Consider the following 19,959-nt stretch of genomic DNA (forward strand, 5'->3'; position numbering starts at 1 on the left):
TGTTTTTCTTCTATTTTTTGTAGGTGAACATTTATGAATATTCCTCAGGATCAAGATAAATCCCTACAAGTAAATTACTGGACCCAAGAGAAAATAGAAAAATGGCTATTTTGATTTTTAATAAATACCAACAAATTGGCTCCAGCCAAAAGACAGAACAAATTTATGACACCTCCAGCTTTAACATGAGAAAAATGTTTAAGGTCCCCCACAAAAAAATTAGCTATAGTTAGCAGAGATTTTAAAATATTATCAAGATTATAACAAAAAGGAAAATGTATCTTAAAATAAATCTACACATACCAGCCACAACCATTTGTTTAAAAATTGAAAAAAGAACTTTATTAAAAGCTGCTAAAATTCTGATTAAAATAAGAAATGTCTTATTATTGTCAACTAACTGCCAAACAATGTAACCTTATGTATTTTGGGTTACTTTTCCACATAAACATTAATGAACCACAGGGGCCCAAGGCAACTGTTATGTTGGGGGACAATACGGTGTTGGCAGGCCATTTAAGCAGAAAGGATGCCTCAGGTTTCTCTGGAACTCAGCAGCCGAGTCAGAGAGTAACAGCAATTAGCAAGAGGAAGAGAACTACCACTTGCCTCACACTGCGCCCGCTGCCACTGCCTGACAATGGACATCACCACGCCTGCCTTCCATCTGGAGAACTACTCCTGTGTCACTGTTGTGGTTGAAAGGGCATGGACTCCTGGCCGAAAGAAAGGCACTTACTTATTTAGCCCAACCAGCCTATTATACCTTCAGTTTAGGGCTGATGCCTCACCCCACCTATTATTACTTCCCCCCACCTGCTCCAATTCAGTCACTCCTACTAAGTGCAATGGTAGAAGACACTTGCTGGTTTCCATGAAGGACAACATCCTCCTTTCTATAAGCAGGCAATAGGGATACTACGAGAATCAGCTCGGGATGAAATTTACTCATCATTGATGCTGGAGCAGAGATATGAGAGAAGCAGAGAGGGAGAGCAGAACACAGAGAGACAAGAAAAACTGTACTTAATGACACCAAATATCTATTAAGCAACTGGATCAAGTACTATCTGAAGCTAACCTGCCACTTTCAATTTTAAAGTCAAAAAATAATTTTATTGCCTAGCCCAGTTTGAGATTTGTAAGTTCCAACCAAAAGAGAGTAGATAAATAGGGGGAATAACCCAAGAGATGTTTTAAACCAAGAAAATGACTAAAGTTGGTGACAGACTATATTTAGAAAGGGGGAAAAAATAGGGGGAAAAAGTCACACATTTTTCCAGTTGTTTCCAAACTAGAAAGCCGGAAGAATTGCCAATAGAAATGAAGTACCTAGAAAGCACAGCCCTCTGGGAAGTCATACTTTACCTATGTTGAACTACGCGTAAAACAGGACATCCCCGCAAAAACGTTCAAAAGTAGTCAGTACAATTCATAAGTGATGGGGCTCAGGGAAACTGGTAGCTGGTTCTGTCCCCCTCATACAGGAATATTAGATTTCCAATTATGTCATCATTTCAGGGTGATAAACCAATCCAAGTAAATGCTGAGTAGATGCATTTGTAGGGGTGGGGTAGTGACACGTGAGAAGTAAACACCACAACAGTCATGCAATTAACAAAAGCCCATGGTGAGGGAAATGCACCATTTTTCTGATTGATTTATTCAATCAGTCAAAATTTTAACTGAACACTTCCAATGTGTTCCAAATTATTTTGTTTGTTAAGTGTGAGTTCTCAGTATGTTGTGAAGCAAAGTAAACTACCACTGACATGGTACCCACTGAATTATCAAAAAAAACTGTCAAACTGTCTTGCTAAGACCAAGACACACTGGAAAAATACCACACTATCGAAACGAATAAAATGCCAAAGTGTGTGTGTAGAGGGCAATAAAATAGAATGAGGAGAGAAATTAAATCCATTTATCCATTAGCAAGGTCATGGTGGTTACTACTTATGAGCTAAATTGTGACCCTCTAGAATTTTTACGTTGAAGACCTAACCTCAAATACCTCAGATTTTGAGGTCTCTAAATAGGTGATTAGGTTAAAACAAGGCCATTAGGGTGGTCCCTATCCACATGATTGGTGTTCTTATCAGAGGAGGAAGAGACACCAGGGATACATATGGAGTCAGGAAAGATCAAGCAAGGACACAGCGCAAAGGGGGCATATGCAAGCTAGGGAGAGAAGCCTAGGAAAAAGCAAACCTGTCAGCACCTTGATCTTGGGCTTCCAAAATACAGAAATGTGAGAAAATGAAACTTTTGTCTGTTGTTTATGCCACCCAGTCTGAGGTATTTTGTTGTGGCAGCCCTAGCAAACTGATACATAACCATCGTCACAGATTCTTAAAAATGTCGATCATTCACCAGAGACCTTTAAAATTATTGGTGTTAAATTCACAATTGCTAGGATTTACCTTTTTGGAAATTTGCCTCTATCTTTAGGAACCCATCCTGCCTTGTAATTATCAAAGACAACAAGATCAACAGGATACATTAACGTTTAATATTCTTCTGCCCACCCAACGGTTCCTTTTCAGGAGCAGCAGCAAAAACTGCATTATCCTTAGTTCCCTGCCTCATTAAAAATAATTAAAATTCTACCAAAGTTAGAATGTTAGGTATTAATACTTTGTGTGTATAAAATACCACGCAATGAAGAAAGGTGTATTTTAAAATTTTGCTCTCAAGTGGTTGGCAATATAGCTTAGAATGCATAGAAAGTACATTGCCCATTTTTACAATGCTAAATCTAAGGCTATACAAAATTCTATTTGCCTAAACTAAATCATGTTTACCAAATTACTATTGTAAACTGTGAAGGGCAACACTAGGATTGAGAAACAATCAGATAATCTCAAGAAGAAACACAAACTCTAAATGAAATATGTACTTAAGCTTATTTTAATCCAATACTAACCAAACTGAAAACAAAAAAGTCAAAACCCAGTACAAAACCAAATTATGCAGCTGATTTCTTAAAGCATTAATGGCCAAAGAACAGCATATTTACTATACTGTGTATTAGCCATGAACTACAACTATGATTTTTCTGTCAAACATTTTAAGGATGTCTTTTGTGGCTGCCTGTAAAGTTAAGTCTGAAGAGCAGCAGTGTATTTCCTTAAACAAACAAAACTTCAACTACTCTTAACATCAGGATAAATGCTAAGTTTACACTATTTTTAAAGACCCAATTTCATGAAATAACTTTTTATTCACACTACTAAAAATAAGAAAGTATCCTCCTTAAAGTAAATCATTAGCTCTGTATTTTTTATTAGTATCTTCAAATAATGTGAATGTCCCAGTGAAGACATCCCCTCCCCCAAGAGTAACAAATGCAGCTTAAAAGGAAAAAAAGGTGAACAAGATGGTTTATAAAGGAAAATTAGCATGCACTGGGGCTGATTCTTATCTTCCAATTATGGCAGATGAGCATCTTTTGGACAATTCTCCTAGGAGTTTGTCTGTGAATGTGTACATTTACATAAGAGATAATTTCTCCTTCCTCTTCCGCTTCTTTAATAATTAACTGTGACCTCTACCAGGAGTCTGCAAACTATGATGGCCTGTGTGTCAAATCCAAGCCATCACCTATTTTTCTATAGCCCACAATACCTTGTGGTTCTTACAAACAACGAGTGGTGTTTTACAGAACATCTGCTGTTGATTTGATAACAGAGAATACTAACTCTGAATACCAATTAAGCCATTTTAAGAGTCTCAGCAAAGCTCTCTAGACTGAAAACAGTAAACTAGCCTCTACTAGGTGATAAGTCAACTTTAAGTTCAACTGAGATCAGCTACAGCCCAATTCTTTTTATACCCAAAACGTCTCTGATGAGCTGCCTCATAGTCCATAGATATGACGGACTTCAACTTCCCAAATATATAAAAAGGGAGCAGTAGTTTACACAGATGTCTTCCAAGATCCCTTTAAGATCATAAAACTACATGACTCAAGGATGGACTTGGTAAATCTATTTTGAATGACTAAGTTATAGTCAAGGTATACTGACAAGAAAGAGGACAAAAAACTAAAACACTAAGGGAACAGAAGATAGGCCGTACTTCTGGTACATCCCTTTCAATTATTAAGTAGTCAGTAGTCACAGGACTTAATGCAAACTCCCATCAGTCTGGAAAAGGAAAGTCTGGAAACAAACGTCAGGTAGTAAAATAAACATTAAGAAGCTAGTCCCCTCCCTCACCAGCAAGAAAAGCTGTGTCTATTTGAATGGGAACCACTATAAGAAAGGTTAACATTTTCTCAATTAAAACGAACTTATTTTTCTAGCTTTGGAGCAGACATGTTGCGGGGGCCTGAAAGACTGCAATGCAACTAAAACTTCAAAAGGACAACAATCTGAATGGATGAAAACTTTGCTTAAACTGAGCTAGTACAGCAAAACAGAGAAACAGGTACTGGGTAAAATGAACTCAGAGTTATAAATAAGTATTACCTGAAACAGTACTTATGGAACAGCTTATTGAACAAGGCTTTAGGTATTCCTTGGCTACTCAAGGCAAAAAAAGAAAAAAAATAAAACCTAAGCAGACCAAACTAAGATTACTGATCCCTAAGCGAATCAAAACAAGGGTGAGTGGATTGTTATACTTGGTAAATTCTTTTGGAAAGGCAGCAGCAAAAACGCACGTGAGAATGCTCTGATAGTGCACATATGATTAATACAGATCAAGTGTTAAATATGGGGAAAAAGTGTGAAGAGATGAACATTCATCCTAATGGGAAATACTTGCTCAAATCAAGTGAAGATGACTGAAGCCAAGTTTAAGTCTCAGACAACAGACCGATACACTCATGTGTATATACACACGGACACACATAAGCCAGCTATTTGTAAATCTGGAATACAAAAGGCAAAAGAAAATGGAGTAGAAATTGATAATAGACATGAATTGAGGTAGGTTTCAAGTTTTACTGAAAAATCAGAGAAATCCACCAGGGAAGTCTCAAAGGTCAATTTCACAGGATGAGAGAAAACAGTCGGCTGTACTGTCCTCTAAGATTTTCTGTTTAAAAAACAAACAAGAAAGCCCATGTCAAAGCGAATCAAGTGCATCATTACATCCTGTGTCCATCCTGTGAATGTCCTCCACCCATAGGCTGCAGACTCTTTAACTGCAAAGACAGTCTTCTAACAGTACATTATTAAAGAATACTTCTTTTCATTTCTTAGTAAATGTACTTCACTGCTAATGATGTACTAAATGCTCAAAACTAAACCCAGATCTGTTATCTTTGTCATGTCCATGCAAAGTCTCATCAATTTTGTAGTTAGTACAGAAGGAGGTCTAGAAGTGAGGTCTGTAGAACCCTGGGGTTCCCAACACTTTTTAAGAGGCTTTCAGGTCAAAATTATTTCTGTAGTGTTACTAATACATTACTTGCCTTTTTCACTGAATTGGCATTTACACTTACACTGACGTTACAAAACAATGGTGGACAAAACTGCTCGCACCTTAGTGCAAACCAGGCAGTAATATCCTACTGAATCAGCAGTCATTACATTCTTCATTACTATGCACTCAAAACAAAAAAACTTCATTGAAGAACTCCCTTGACAAAGCAGCAAAAATGTTTAATACACCATTTTTACTTCAAAGAATAACTCACCAAGTATAGCTTTTCAGAATGGGAATTTGGTAAACATGTTCATGCAAATAAATCAAGTGACACTGTCAGTTTTAAAGAAAACAACTCATCATATTTGTTGGCAAGGATAAAAACTTAAGATTTTAAGGGAAAATTAGGATTTGGAAAATTTATCAGCCATAATGAGCTAGAGAGCTTCCCCAAACTCAAAAATTTCTCTGATGAGATCAGTGGTCATGTTAATTACTCTGATGCTGTCTGTGTAATGAACATATGAGAGGTCTGCATAACTCCATGAACATGTATCTTCCCAATGACCAGCACAAATTTACTCATGAGGAAATGATCCATTCAAAGGCCAAGAGACCAGTTGATTTTAATGTAAAAACTGAAGGGTAGAGGGGTAGGTATGGAAATTGTACCAGGTATATAACCTGGAAATCTGACTATAAAGAATTTGAATTTGTTGCTCAGCGAGCCACCTGCCTTCATTTCTTATGGGGTAACATCGAGGGAATGTGTATCAGTTCTGTAGTGACTCACACAGATGCAATATAGTGTAATAATGCAAAAAGCTCAATGATACCATCTCAGATCTTACAACTACCCTTAAGAAACTATCCACTTGTTGAGATTTGGTGTAGTATCAAAGAAGAATTTCTAAATTTGCCTGAAAGATAAAGTTTTATTTTGATTTGAAAATTTAACAACTATATATTTTTGTAATGCCAGATAATTTTTTCACATTTCAACTATAGCAACTTATGTTAACACATGAATGCAGAAGATGTGAGAAACAGCCATATTCTATTAAACAGAGATAAGCAAAAATGTAAAACAATGCCACTCTTCTTATGAAGATGTTTTTGTCTTGGAAAATACTTATTTTTTGAAAGACATGCTGTTTGTGTTAACATGGTATGGATGGTTTTATTATTGTTATGTTAAAATGCATTAGTAATATAAAGTTTCAGTTTTAATTTCTGATGTAGCAAATATCAGTAACTTATAACCCACCTAAACAGAAGTTCTTTGGAGTCATTAATGTAAATTAAACTGATTCCCCTTGACAATATCAGTGCTAATCTTTTTGGCAATAAGGGTTTCCTCAGGGAAAGAGACTTCTTAATCTACAGTAGTGTTCACATTTTAACATTACTAATCTTTCATTTGTTTTCTGTTGTGTTCATGTTGGAATACACATTAGATATCCAGCAAATTTATATCTAATTTCAAAATTGGTACTTCAAAAGTTTTGGTTTTGACAAAACATATGGAATCTACTAAAACAAAACAACACAAAACATGGAGTGAAAACTATACATTTTCCAAGACTACAACTCTGTTAATGGACTTCTTTCTAGTTATACCTACTTGATTTATTTTTACTGAAATTTAGTTTCTCTAGCATTCACTGAACAGATATTTACTGAGTGCTAACATACATCTATTCTAGGCACTGAATACTGCAATACAGAAATCCATTAATATAAAGAACAGAATCATGAAAAAGAGACTTCACAGCCAAATTCCTGCTTGCATCCCATTTCTTACCAAACTACAATGAAAAGCTACAGAAAAGCTGTGGAGGCTGTGAAGCACTCCCCCTCCAACAGGGTTCTTTCTCTTGTGGGGTGGATTCACACTCTCCTGGAGGCCTGGCCAGCCTCATCACTTAAATTAAGCAGTAAGGTCCCAAAGGGTTGCAATCCCTTTCCCACCAATTGAAAAAAGCTTGTCTCTGTCTTGCAGACTTTATTTCAAAGAGAATACACTCAACATACAAGCAACAGCAGCCTTCTTCACCACACACAAGCAAACAAGTAATGCAGGACACTGGCACTACAGAACTGAGTCACACATTCCCTCAATGTCACCCACATAAGAAATGAAGGTAGGTGGCTCATTGAGCAACAAATTCAAATTCTTTATAGTCAGATTTCCAGGTTATATACCTGGTACAATTTCCATACCTGCCCCTCTGTACTCTAAGGACACAAAAGAAAGAGCAGAGGGGAACTATAGGCTGATGCAGAACCACTGAGCAGACACAGCTCTCCCTAGGCTCTACCGGCCCTTTCCCCAGATGAGTCCCCTTACCAAACACACCATTACTTGGCACTATTCTACCAATTAAATTCTCTGCCTTGACAACTTCCTCCACCTTCCCCTGGACCTCACCTCTAATCCCTACACTCTAAAACCAACTTAGCCCACTGCCTTCCTCAAACAGTACTTGCACTATAGTTTTCTATACTAACTCCCTAAGTAAGCCTCACCACCAACAAACACATGTCATCCCTTAAAGCCAAGTATATGACAAGCTCAAGAATCTGATAAACCAAAATGTTAATGAATCATGATGGCTTAATGTTCTGCTTTCCAAGGAACTTATATTACAACAAATTTTAATATACAACTTCTAATTAAACATTACCTCAGTGTTTCTCAAATTTGAGAAAGATTAAGCAAGTACCTTCCAAAAAAAAGTAACACACTGGTCCCAGGAGTTGATTTGTATTATTTTATTATGTTACCAAAATATGTATTTGTAAAAAAAGTAGGCACAGTCCTTGATCTCTTAAATGAAAAAAGTTTTATCTATCAATACCGAAGTGTTTGATGTCTAATGTCAACTACAGGACTAAATGACCATCTAGATGATCTAAAATGTGATGGTTTATACAGTAGTCCCCCCTTATCTTCAAGAGATATGTTCCAAGACCCCCAATGGATGCGTGAAACCACAGATAGTACTGAACCACTTATACTACGTTTTTACTATACATACCTATGATAAAGTTTAATTTATAAATTAGGCACAGTAAGGGATTAACAATAAAATAGAACAATTATAACAGTATAATAAAAGTTATGTGAATGTAGTCTCTCTCAAAAGACCTTATTGTGCTGTAAAACCCCTTATGATGATGATGGTTTGGATGAAAATGCCCACAGATGACGTGAATGACACCAGGGCTCTGTTATGCAGCGCTAGGTTACTACTGGCCTGACAATTCATCAAAAGGACCATTTACTTCTGGACCAGTAACTGAAATCATGGAAAGCAAAATGGGGGTGAGGGAGAGACTACTGTATTATTACTTTATTTTTAGACTACCACATGGCCAAACAAAAAGCCACACTTCCTAATTTAAAATTTCTCATGGAGAAATTACTATCCCAGAATATATTCCTAAGTGTTGGCTGTCACTCACTTTGTGATCTAACAATGTGAAAAAAAAGTGTTATTAAGTGGGAGACCTGAACATTAAAAAGAAATGTTTGAGAAAGTGGATGTTTCCATGTCCTTCATATTGTCATTTCCTAAAACAATCTTGCAGGACAATGGTAGATAATGATTGGAATAATTACACCACTAATACAACTTCATGAAACGCGAGTCTATTTCAGTACAAATATAAATCAGTTTTTCATTTACTTACAACTTACATCACACAAATATAGCTCAACCTTCAAAAGCAGATGCACATGACAGAAATTTTTAAAATTTGTTTTAATATAGACATAAAACCTTACAAAGAATTCATTATATATAAAGATAAATAAAATCACATGTCTAGCTGGAAAAGAATGAAATACAACTTAAAAAAAATCATGATAGGCATGAGTTTGGTGGGAGGCAGGGCAAGATTTTCAAATCTTGAAAATCAGCAGCCAGACGTGAGGACTTCGTAAAGATTACCAGGTAAATAAATATAATGCACAGCACAGTTTGGGAACCCCTTTTCTACTGAACTGAAAATGTTCTGGTATCTGTGCAAAATGTGATGACTTAAAACTTTCAAAATCTGTATTTGTTTTTTGTCAGTTTCCTAGAGCTGCCATAACAAAGCACCACAAACCAGGTGGCTTAAAACAACAGAAGTTTTTCATCTCAGCTCTAGAGGCTAGCAGTATGACATCACGGTGTTGGTCATATTTTCTCCAAGCTTTGAGAGGATTCTTCCTGGTCTCCTCCAGCTTTTGTGCCCCCAGATATTCCTCGGCTGGTGGCGGCCTAACTCCAATATCTGCTTCCAACTCAACATAGTCATCTTCCCACTGTGTCTGTCTCCGCACAGCATTCTCCCATGTGCTTGTCTGCAGCAAATTCTCCTTTCTTTATAAGGATACCTGTCATATTGAAACAGGACTCACCCTAATGACCTCATCTCAACTTAATTACAGTCTGTGAAGAACTTATTACCAAGTAAGGTCACATTCACAAGTATCAAAGGTTACAACTTCAACATACCTTTTGGGGGACATAATTCAATCTGTAACACCTATCTTTCAAAACTCCCCTGCTAATCAACTGTAATACCATTATGTGTTTTACTGTAGAATTACAGTTTAGAGAGAACTAACTCAAGTATGCTGCATCTTTTCAGAGCTTGAAAGGACAACAGACTTGAAGGTACTCTTAAACAGCACCCACCCATCCTCCTGCACCTCCTCAGCAGCTGGACTACTCCATTATCAAATAATAGAGGTTAAAAAAAATTAACTACCCTCAATCTAATCTCCTCTTGCCTTGGCTGGCCAACTTCTATTTCAAGATACTCCTTTAACAAAGTCTAAAATTCTTTAGCAGGGCAATAAAGTCCCTCCCTCCCACCCTATAGTAACCTACAGTGACAGCTTATGTTATTACCTGCATTTCTTACATCAAGCCAAATCGAGGGTACTGTCAAACTGCACTGTCCATCAGTTTTCTATATAACTCTTAGTTTCCATTAACATTCTGTACGATACTATAATATATAGAAAAATGTGTATTTGGTCGTTCAGATGACCAAAACATACTTCTCAAATAGATCTGGTCTTTCACAAGTTTCTGACTCACAACTCCCAAAACCCTTGGAATTTCCTAAGTGCTGAGAGTGACAAAGGTGACTCTTGTTCTGTTATTAAGTGACTTTTGGGTCTCACCTAAGGATGGGAGCAGGTTACTAGGAAACAACCTTATGATTGATTAGAGTTGGAACTTTCAGACCTACCCCAAGACCTCTGGGGAAGGGAGAGGGCTGGAGATTGAATCAACCTCCAGCGGCCATTTATTTCATCAGAGCTATGTAAAAAAGCCTTAATAAAAAACTCAAGGCTTCAGAAAGTCCTTTCCCCACACCTTGCTTTATGCATCCCTATCTGGCTGTTCCTTAGTTAAAGCCTTTTATAATGAACTGGTGATCTAGAAAAGTTACCTGAGTTCTGTGAGCTGCTCTAGGACATTAATCAAACCTGAGGAGGGGGTGCTTGGGAACCTTTAATTTGTAGGCAGTCAATAAGAAGCACAATAACCTGTGCTTGTGATTAGCCTCTGAAGGTGGGGGGAAGGGAGAAAGAGGGTGGACATTACAACACAGGACAGTCTTGCAGGACTGATCCCTTAAACCATGGAATTTGATGCTACCTCTAGGTAGGATGTGTCAGAATTTATCTGAATTCTCAGATTCTCAGACACCCTGTTATATTCAAGAATTCTTTGCTGCTATGGGGAGGGCCCGTACACCCACCCTCATGGAAACTGAGTCTCACAATACCAAAGGAGTCTGCCATAACAAAGTAACACCAACCAGGAACCTTACAACAGGAATTTATTGCCTCGTAGTTCTGAAAGTCACAGGTCCAAAACCAAGGTGTTTGCAAGGCAACAACACTCTTTCTGAGGTGCTAAGGAAGGATGTGCTCTGGTTCTCTGCCTCCCAGCTTTGCTGGCTTATGGGTGCATTGCTCCAGCCACCCCACCATGTCTACCTGTGGCTCTTCACACTGTTTTCCTGTCTCTGCATCCAAATTACCTCTTTTTATAAGGACACCAGTGATACTGGATTAAGGCCAACCCTAATGACCTCATTTCAACTTAATTACCTCTATAAAGATCCTATTTCCATGTAAGGTTACAATCTGACTTCAAAAAATTACTTTGGACTTCAAAGTAAGAATTTTGAAGATATAATTCAACCACTAACATCATTAAGCTAAGAAAGTCCAGGATTAGTAAATAAGGATGCCATCACTTTACCCCTCCGCAAGTATAGATGGCAGGGTTATTTAACAAAGTATACTTTATAAACAAGGGTGAACAAAAGCCTTTTCCCATGACCTTCATTTCAGTTCTCTCTCTAGCTTGGTTGTCAGTTAATCCCCCTAAAACAAAATTCGAAACAAGAGTAACAATGGTAACTGATGGCATCAATATATAAGAACAATCAATGTAAGTAACTTTATGTGGTCAAATGCATTACTGCTCAGAATTTAGTAACTCTTTTCTGCAATATAGGACAACCTGGACCTTGGCTATGGGACATGCTCTGGCCAATGGAAACTGAGTAGATGTGATACACACCATGTCCAATCACAGCTTTAAGAGGTATTACAAGTGTCTGTCACCTCTTACTCTATTCTTCTATTACAAGAATGAGCATGTCCTACATGGGGTATGCTCCAAGAGCTTAGATCCCCAAATGAGAAGACAGAACACAGGCACAGTCAACCCACATTATCTATGTGGAAAAGAAATATTTTTGTAAACCAGTGTAATTATTTGTAATCATAAAGAAAACTAATTTATAGCAGTATTTTGACTGCATATATCCCTTGGGGATATAGGAGATGAAAAAGAATCACAAAGAAATTGTAAACTGCTTTCTTATTATAGTAATTCTGTTAGTGTCATTAATTTGGAGTTTTTATAAATATAGGTAAAATAAGAAATCATGTTAGATTCATTACAAACCAAATTTTTCAAAAACATACAAATACAGAAGCAGTAAAAACCTTTTCATCTTCTTCTCATGGTATAGTACTCCTCAAGCTGCCTACATCTGGAGGATGTCCTGCAATATGTGAGGCATTATAAGAAGTAAGAGGACAAATACGTAACATTATCCTAGAGAACAACTTTTCTCTATGGTAAATAAGTTTGACCATTTTACTTTTTATTCCAAAATTACTTGATGGAACTGACTTCAAAAAGCTAAAATCTTTAATCACTGGTCACTTTGACAGGTTGCCAGGGTACCACCAATTCATTATTCTAAAAACTGATAACTAAAACACTCAGCACAATAGCAATCAGACAAGAAAAAGAAATAAAAGATATCCAAATGGATAAGGAAGAAGTACAACTGTCACTACTTGTAGGTAACGTGATAACATATATAAAAAAATCTAAAGACTCCACCAAGAACTATTAGAATTAATAAATGAATTCAGTAAAGTTGCAGGATAAAAAAAAATATATAGAATCTGCTGTTTTTCTATATATGCATAATGAACTAGCACAAAAAGAAATTAAGAAAACAAAACCATTTACAACTGCATTAAAAAGAATATAAACTGGGAATAAATCTAACCAAGGGGATGAAAGACCTATACTCTGAAAACTATAAAACAGGAGTAAAAGAAATTGAAGATGAAATAAATAAATGGAAATATACCCATGCTCATGTATAGGACGAATTAATATTGTTAAAATGGCCATGCTGCCCAAAGCAATCTACAGATTTAATGCTCTACCTATAAAAATACCAACAATATTTTTTTTCAAACTAGTGCAAATAATCCTAAAATCTGTATGGAATCACAGAAGACAATAAATAGCCAAAACTGTTTTGAGAAAGAAACAAAGCTGGAGGTATCATGCTCTCTGGTTTCAAACTATACTGCAAAGCTCCAGTAATAAAAACAGTATGGCACTAGCACAAACAGACACAGACAGATCAATGAAAAGGAATAGAGCTCAGAAATAAACCCATGCTTAAATATGCTCAATTACTGCAGGACAAAGGAGGCAAGAATATACAATAAGAAAAAGACAGTGTCTTCAATAAATGGTGTTAAGAAAACTGGACAGTTACATGCAAAAGAATGAAACTGGATCACTGTCTTACACCATACACAAACAATAAACTCGAAATGGATTAAAGACCTAAATCTAAGACCCAAAACCATAAAAGTCCTAGAAAAAACACAGGCAGTAATTCTCAAAACATCAGCATTAGTAATATTTTTTCTTGGTCTGTCTCCCCCAGCAAGGGAAACAAAGCTAAAATAAACAAGTAGAACTATATCAAACTAAAAAGCTTTTCCACAGTAAAGGATAACACCAATAAAATGAAAAGGCAGCCTACTGAAAGGGAGAAGATATTTGCAAATCATATATCCAATAAGGGGCTGATATGCAATATATATAAAGAACTCACATAATTCAATAGCAAAAACAAAAAGGTAATCCAATTTAAAAATTGGGCAGAGGACCTGAATAGATATTTCTCCAAAGACAACATACGGATGGCCAATTGACACATGAAAAGATGCTCAACATCACTAATCATCAGAGAAATGCAAATAATGAGCAATCACCACACACCAGCCAAAATGGCTGCTATCAAGAAGACACAAAATAATGAGTGTTGTTAAGGATGTGGAAAAAAGGGAACCCCTAGACACATCTGAGGGAATGCAAACCGGTGCAGCCACTATGGAAGGCAGTATGGAGGTATCTGAAGAAACTAAAGACAGAAAGACCATACAACCCAGTAATTCCAACTCTGGCAATTTACCCAAATAAAATCACTAATTCAAAAAGATATATGTATTACTATGTTTACTACACCATTGTTTGTAATAGCCAAGATATGGAAGCAATTTAAGTGTCTTCAACAAATGAATGTATAAAGGAGGTGTCATACATATATATATATATATACACACACACAATGGAATATTACTCAGCCATAAAAAATAATGAAACCTTGCCATTTATGACAACATGGCTGGATCTAGAGGGTATTATGCTAAGTGAAGTAAGTCAGACAGAGAGAGGCAAGTGCTGTATCATTTCACTTACATGAAGAATCTAAAAAATAAATGAACCAACAAAGAAAACAGAAATAGACACATAAAAACAGAATATAAACTGGTGGTTGCCAAAGGGGAGGGGAGTATGGGGATGGGTGAAAGGGTGAAATAGGTGAAGGAAAAAGAGAGGTACAAAATTACAATTATAAGATAAATTAGTCACAAGGAAATGAAAAGGACACCACAAGGAATATAGTCAATATTGTGGTAACTTTTTATGTTGACAGATGGAAACTTATCATGGTAACCATTTAGCAATATCTGTAACTGTCAAATCACTATGCAGTATACCCGAAAAAAAATGTGTATCAGCTATATTTCAATTAAAATAAAAGAATTTTAAAAAATAATTCAGGCATATACTCTGCCTTCACTGTAAAAGTTCTATTTCAGAATATCCCAATACTTGATTAGAAGAGTCCTGCTTTAAAGAATTCCAGCCAACCACTGCAAAAACAATGCTGTCATTAGAAAATAACCATTTTCTATCCCTAAGAAAATAACCAATCTAGGCAACAATCATGAGTGGGTACTAAACCCACTAGGAAAAAATCTGATGTGGAACTCTATAATTGGTGGATTAGGCTAACAATAACTGACAATAACTGAACCCACTAATCAATATAACAATCACTGTAAGTGAGACAACCAGACGGTTTATGCCTCATGGTGTGGTGCAAAAGAAAAAGACTGTAGGATCAAAAGAAAACAAATTTAACTAAGACTCTACCCACCACTTAACAGAAATTACAACAGTGGAATATGTTAGTAATAAAAAATGCAATTAGCCAAATCCAGAATATGGGAAATTTGACAGGACAAATGAACCCAATTCTTCTACCAATAAGTGTTAAGGAACTTAAATTTAAGCAACCAAAAGCAATAGTTAGACCTTATCTCAATTCTGATTAAAATTAACCACCTGATAATGTTATTTGTGAGACAAAAGAAAAAAATTCATTCCTTTTGCCTCTTCCAGTTTATCATAAGGCTTGTCTATCTTTTCTGGACCTTTTGTCTTCACTGCAACACAGGAAAGCCTAACCTTTTCTCTGAATCACTGCGAAGGGTAGGGGAATCGCTAAGGATGAGGGTAGTGAGTGTAGAGACAATACAATGACTCAACATGTATCCTATTCTTCCAATCCTTACTAAGTCTGAAGATTCAGATCCTGATTTGAATATAAAACCCCAGGTTTGACTATCTTCTATGGGAAGTAAATAACACCAGGTAAGCTGACTCCCTATGAGTTCATCTAGACAAAATCTAAGTTTCATCAGACACTTCCATGTACTATCAAAATTGCCCTCAGAAGACACACTTGGTCAGATATCACTAGGTTACCTAACATAGGAAAGGTTTAGTCAATTTATTGTTTCTCAAGTACAGGCATTAGAACTGTTTTCTTCCTTCAACATAATGCAAATGCATACTAGGTGCTCAATAAATAAGTCTTAAAGAAACAAAACGTTTGGAGGAACAGTTAAGTTTTTCTCATTGTTCTCAACCTCAGCTTTTTCTTGGAGAAGCAAAGACATCTGGAGAAAAGAAGATACTGTCTATACCGAGTTTGATTTACTCCAAAAATATTAAGCAATTATTGGTAAAGCTTTCTTATTGTAATATTGAAATCCCTTGATTACCTTACAGTGATCAGTATTTCATCTTCTAAAAAAAAAATCTCAATTATATAAATAAAAAGCCAACCCCTACCCCTCCAGCACACAATTTTCTTGCACAACTCTCTGCAAATAAAGTAAAAAGAAATATTCTTTCAAAAAATAGGAATTCCTATTTGGACCACTGACCTCAAAAGCATTCAACCTCAACTAAAAACACCTAATGTTATAATAAGTTATTGAAATCAAAATACTACATATTAAAATGTTATAATAATATATAATTAGAAAAATAAGGGTTTGAAGTGTTATATAATTTTTTTAAACTGCTTCCACAAGTCACATGTGTTTTAGTCTACTACCAGGTGTATCAGCATTTTATAGGTACTCTACTTACCTAAAAGCACAAAATACGAGTTATATTAAGTGTAATAAAAATCAGTAAAGTACAATTTTCTTTGTCTTCTGATATAACTATTAACTGATACAATCTATAATATATAATAGGAATCATAGGCTTTAGAGCTGAAGGGAACAAGAGATTTTTATCCTCTTATGTTCTAGGCTATCCAATTAATAGAAACTTCAAAGTATTTACATGTAAATATACAATATTTTCTCGCTAAAACCTGACTTAGGAAGCAGGCATGGCTGTAAACTCAAGGTATGAACATTATGCAAAACAACCCACGGGAAAGGAGACAGTGCAAAACAAAGACAGGTAAAAAGCATCTGTTATTATTTTCATAACTTATACAGAGATTTGGGTTGGAAGAGGAAGAGTAGGATGAAACAAAGGACCACCAGCCCTGTTTCTGGTTAACTTGGTGTAGGGAAAATGAAAGTTCCTATGGCAGGATCCTCACCTGACCCTAAACTACTTGATGATGTAACTGGCCTCCTGCTAAAGCTTCCACACCCACTGGCAATGAGCCATTATTGTTGGTGCTACTGTATAAAGAGCTCCACCCAGTGCTCTGCCTGAGGCAGAGATGGAGACAGGCTTGCTACATGCAGACTGCCCCAGGGGCGTGACTCCAGCACTGGACCTGACACCGTGAGAATAAAGCTTTGTATAAACCCTTTTACCCTGGTCCGCTGTTGTTATTCTGTCTCACCAAATTCAGAGTGAGCTTGCCCGGGGAAATCGCCCTCAGAAGACACACTTGGTCAGATATCACTAGGTTACCTAACATAGGAAAGGTTTTAGTCTATTCAAAATCCTTGGGTAGAAGTCTGGAATTATTTCCCTTTCATCTGTTCTGTATTTAAGCAGCATACTGTGTGGCAACTTAAGACTATAAAGAATGTTCCTTTTCCATGAATATAGTGGAAATGGGCTAAGTTGCTCTCTTTTTTTTGGTCCCTCCTTTTATTAGTGCCAAAGGAAGTCTTCATGGTAATGTAACAACCACACACAAAGAAGTAACAGCAACAAATGGAAGCACTCATTTTAGAAACTGATTTATTTATTTATATAGATCACTACTCTAACCAAACAATACTAGATGGTATAATGAAGGAGATGAGATTTTTCAAATGGTGTTGATTCAATTAAAAATACTCTAGGAATGACAATTTATTAACATTCATTAAAAAATGCAAGCTATGTGACAGCAGACATGTGAACTTTATTATTCACTACTGTACTAATCCTGGAATAAAGCCCAATTCTCAAAAGACAATTATTATTTGTTGAAAAAAATGAAGAAAGCTTTCATTTTACTAGTCACTAGTGTTTAAAAAGACCCAAAAAGTAATCTTCAATGATAACTAAAACTCAGTGCTCTTTCTCAATCATTCTGTTTAATCTCCATTACTTCCACAATTTCAGTAACTTGTATCTCCATTTCTTTTTGTACAAACACTGAATAGGAACAAAGTGAAAGGCTAACACACCAGTTTCTAGCCCACCAGTGGTTCTTGCTCAGGGTGATATATCAAAATCACCTGTGGCAGTTTTTTCAAAGTCATGTGAAAAGCTTCATGACAACCCTCAAAAGTCTTAATTACATTTCAGCAAGTCACAGGTACAGCCCAAGCATGTATTTTTAAAAGTTCCTCAGATCACACAAAGCATAGCTTATATCATGCCCATACCTCAAAATTTTCTGTCTTTAAATCTGTAAGTGTGAAAGAAAACACAAAACACATGCTCCTTTTCACTCGATCTTTATTATTCACTACTGTACTTATCCTGGAAGTGTAAACTCCTTCCATCATCTATTCAGTTCCTGATTGAACAGCTTTTCACAATCACCTCAAGGTACTCATGTCACGAGCATCCTCCAGTCCAACATTATCCTCCTGGAATACATCTATTCTCCATCCACTTTGATTCAAATCTACTGATCAGACATCTCAACAAATACTACAATCTTGACATTCAGCTCAAGTAGTCTTGCCAATTCCCAAACACTATAAGATGTAAACCCCAAGCCATAATGCTGTATGAAATAATTTTGCCCCTCTGAGCCATTTCACAATCATTTGTACTATGTCTTTAATTTCCTTATGAAATTTTCATCCCTGATTTTCAAAAATTTTGACTTCCCTCAAGAAGGCCATCTCACCAAAAGCCTCTCAATCTCAAGTGTTTTTGTTCTTTGGCAAAATTTATTAGAATTTTCTTGACTTGTTCATTTCAAAATCATTATTTTTAGTCACCCTATTATTTTGAACTGACTCTGTAAAGAAAAAGTAAAAAAACAGATACAGATACAGACTGAGAGAAGAAAGAATGTCTCTACCACAGAAAGCTGTTGGGTCTCCTAGACATACTACCATATCATTAGCAAAATTACTAGCCCTTTGTAAGGGAATTGACATAGTAGCTAGCAAAAACAAGAGTTTTTCTCTGCGCCAGTAATAAGCACCTATAAATACAGATGTGAAAATATTCCATTTGCGAGAGCAAAATTCTATCAAATACTCACAAAAAATTAACAGAAAAGCAACAAAAATGCAACCAAACATAACATTCTACTGAAAGATAAAGAGCAAAGTACAGCATGATGGAGTCGTGCTGCCACAAGTCACTGTCCACCTAAAAGGAAGTAAACATGGGCCCACATGTTTACTGCAGGCAATAAATCCCAGATAGATTTAGGATTTTAAAATTTGAGGAGGAGCAAAGATGGCAGGTGAGTAGGGCAGTGGAAATCTCCCAAAACCATATATATTTTTGAAAATACAACAAATACAACTATTCCTAAAAGAGAGACCAGAAGACACAGGACAATAGCCAGACTACATCTACACCTGCGAGAACCCAGCGCATCATGAAGGGAGTAAGATACAAGCTGTGGCCTGGTGGGAACTGAGCGTTTCCCCTACCCCAGCTCCCCAGTGGGAGGAGAGGAGTCGGAGCCGGGAGGGAGAGGGAGCCCAGGACTGCTAAATACCCAGTCCTAGTCATCCGTACCGGGAGCGCAGAAACACAGTATGTGGTGTGCTGGATACTAGGGAAACGGAACAGTAAAACCTGCGAGTGGGTCCCCACAGCTGGTGCCCCGGGGAAAAAAAAGAGTGAGTGCTTTAAGAAAGTCTTAAAGGGACAGGAAACTCAGAGCTGGACGGAAGCATCCCTGCACACTAAGCCCAGCAGCTAGGAATCCCAGGGAACTCTGGGCGCCTAACGCCCTGGGCAGCAGCACAGCTCTGAGGACCCTCATGGCGATAAACAGCCTCCTGCCCATTCCCCCTCCGTAGCAGAGCAGCAGCCTAAGACCAGCCACAATGACAGCAGCCGTGCAGAGCCTCTTCCACAGCTGTCCGGGCCAGACTCAGAGGCCCCGTCAGCATACAGCTGCCCAACACAAACCGCTAGGGGTCCCCATTCTCAC

The 19,959-nt window shown here is 36.9% G+C and overlaps 1 protein-coding gene across 7 annotated transcripts in view; it reads right to left on the reverse strand.

The window, feature by feature from the left end:
- Window positions 1-19,959, reverse strand: part of TBL1XR1 (TBL1X/Y related 1) — a 184,182-nt gene that overhangs the window by 43,292 nt on the left and 120,931 nt on the right. The window contains exon 4 of one of the 7 annotated variants that reach the window (XM_057500102.1): window positions 12,410-12,468. The exons of the other annotated variants lie outside the window; for them this stretch is intronic. The gene's annotated coding sequence lies outside the window, so the exon portion shown is untranslated. The remainder of the gene's footprint in view (window positions 1-12,409; window positions 12,469-19,959) is intronic. 7 annotated transcript variants of the gene reach the window in all.

This window comes from Manis pentadactyla, chromosome 1 (genome assembly GCF_030020395.1).
Source record: "Manis pentadactyla isolate mManPen7 chromosome 1, mManPen7.hap1, whole genome shotgun sequence".
In the NCBI taxonomy this organism is placed as follows: Eukaryota; Metazoa; Chordata; class Mammalia; order Pholidota; family Manidae; genus Manis; species Manis pentadactyla.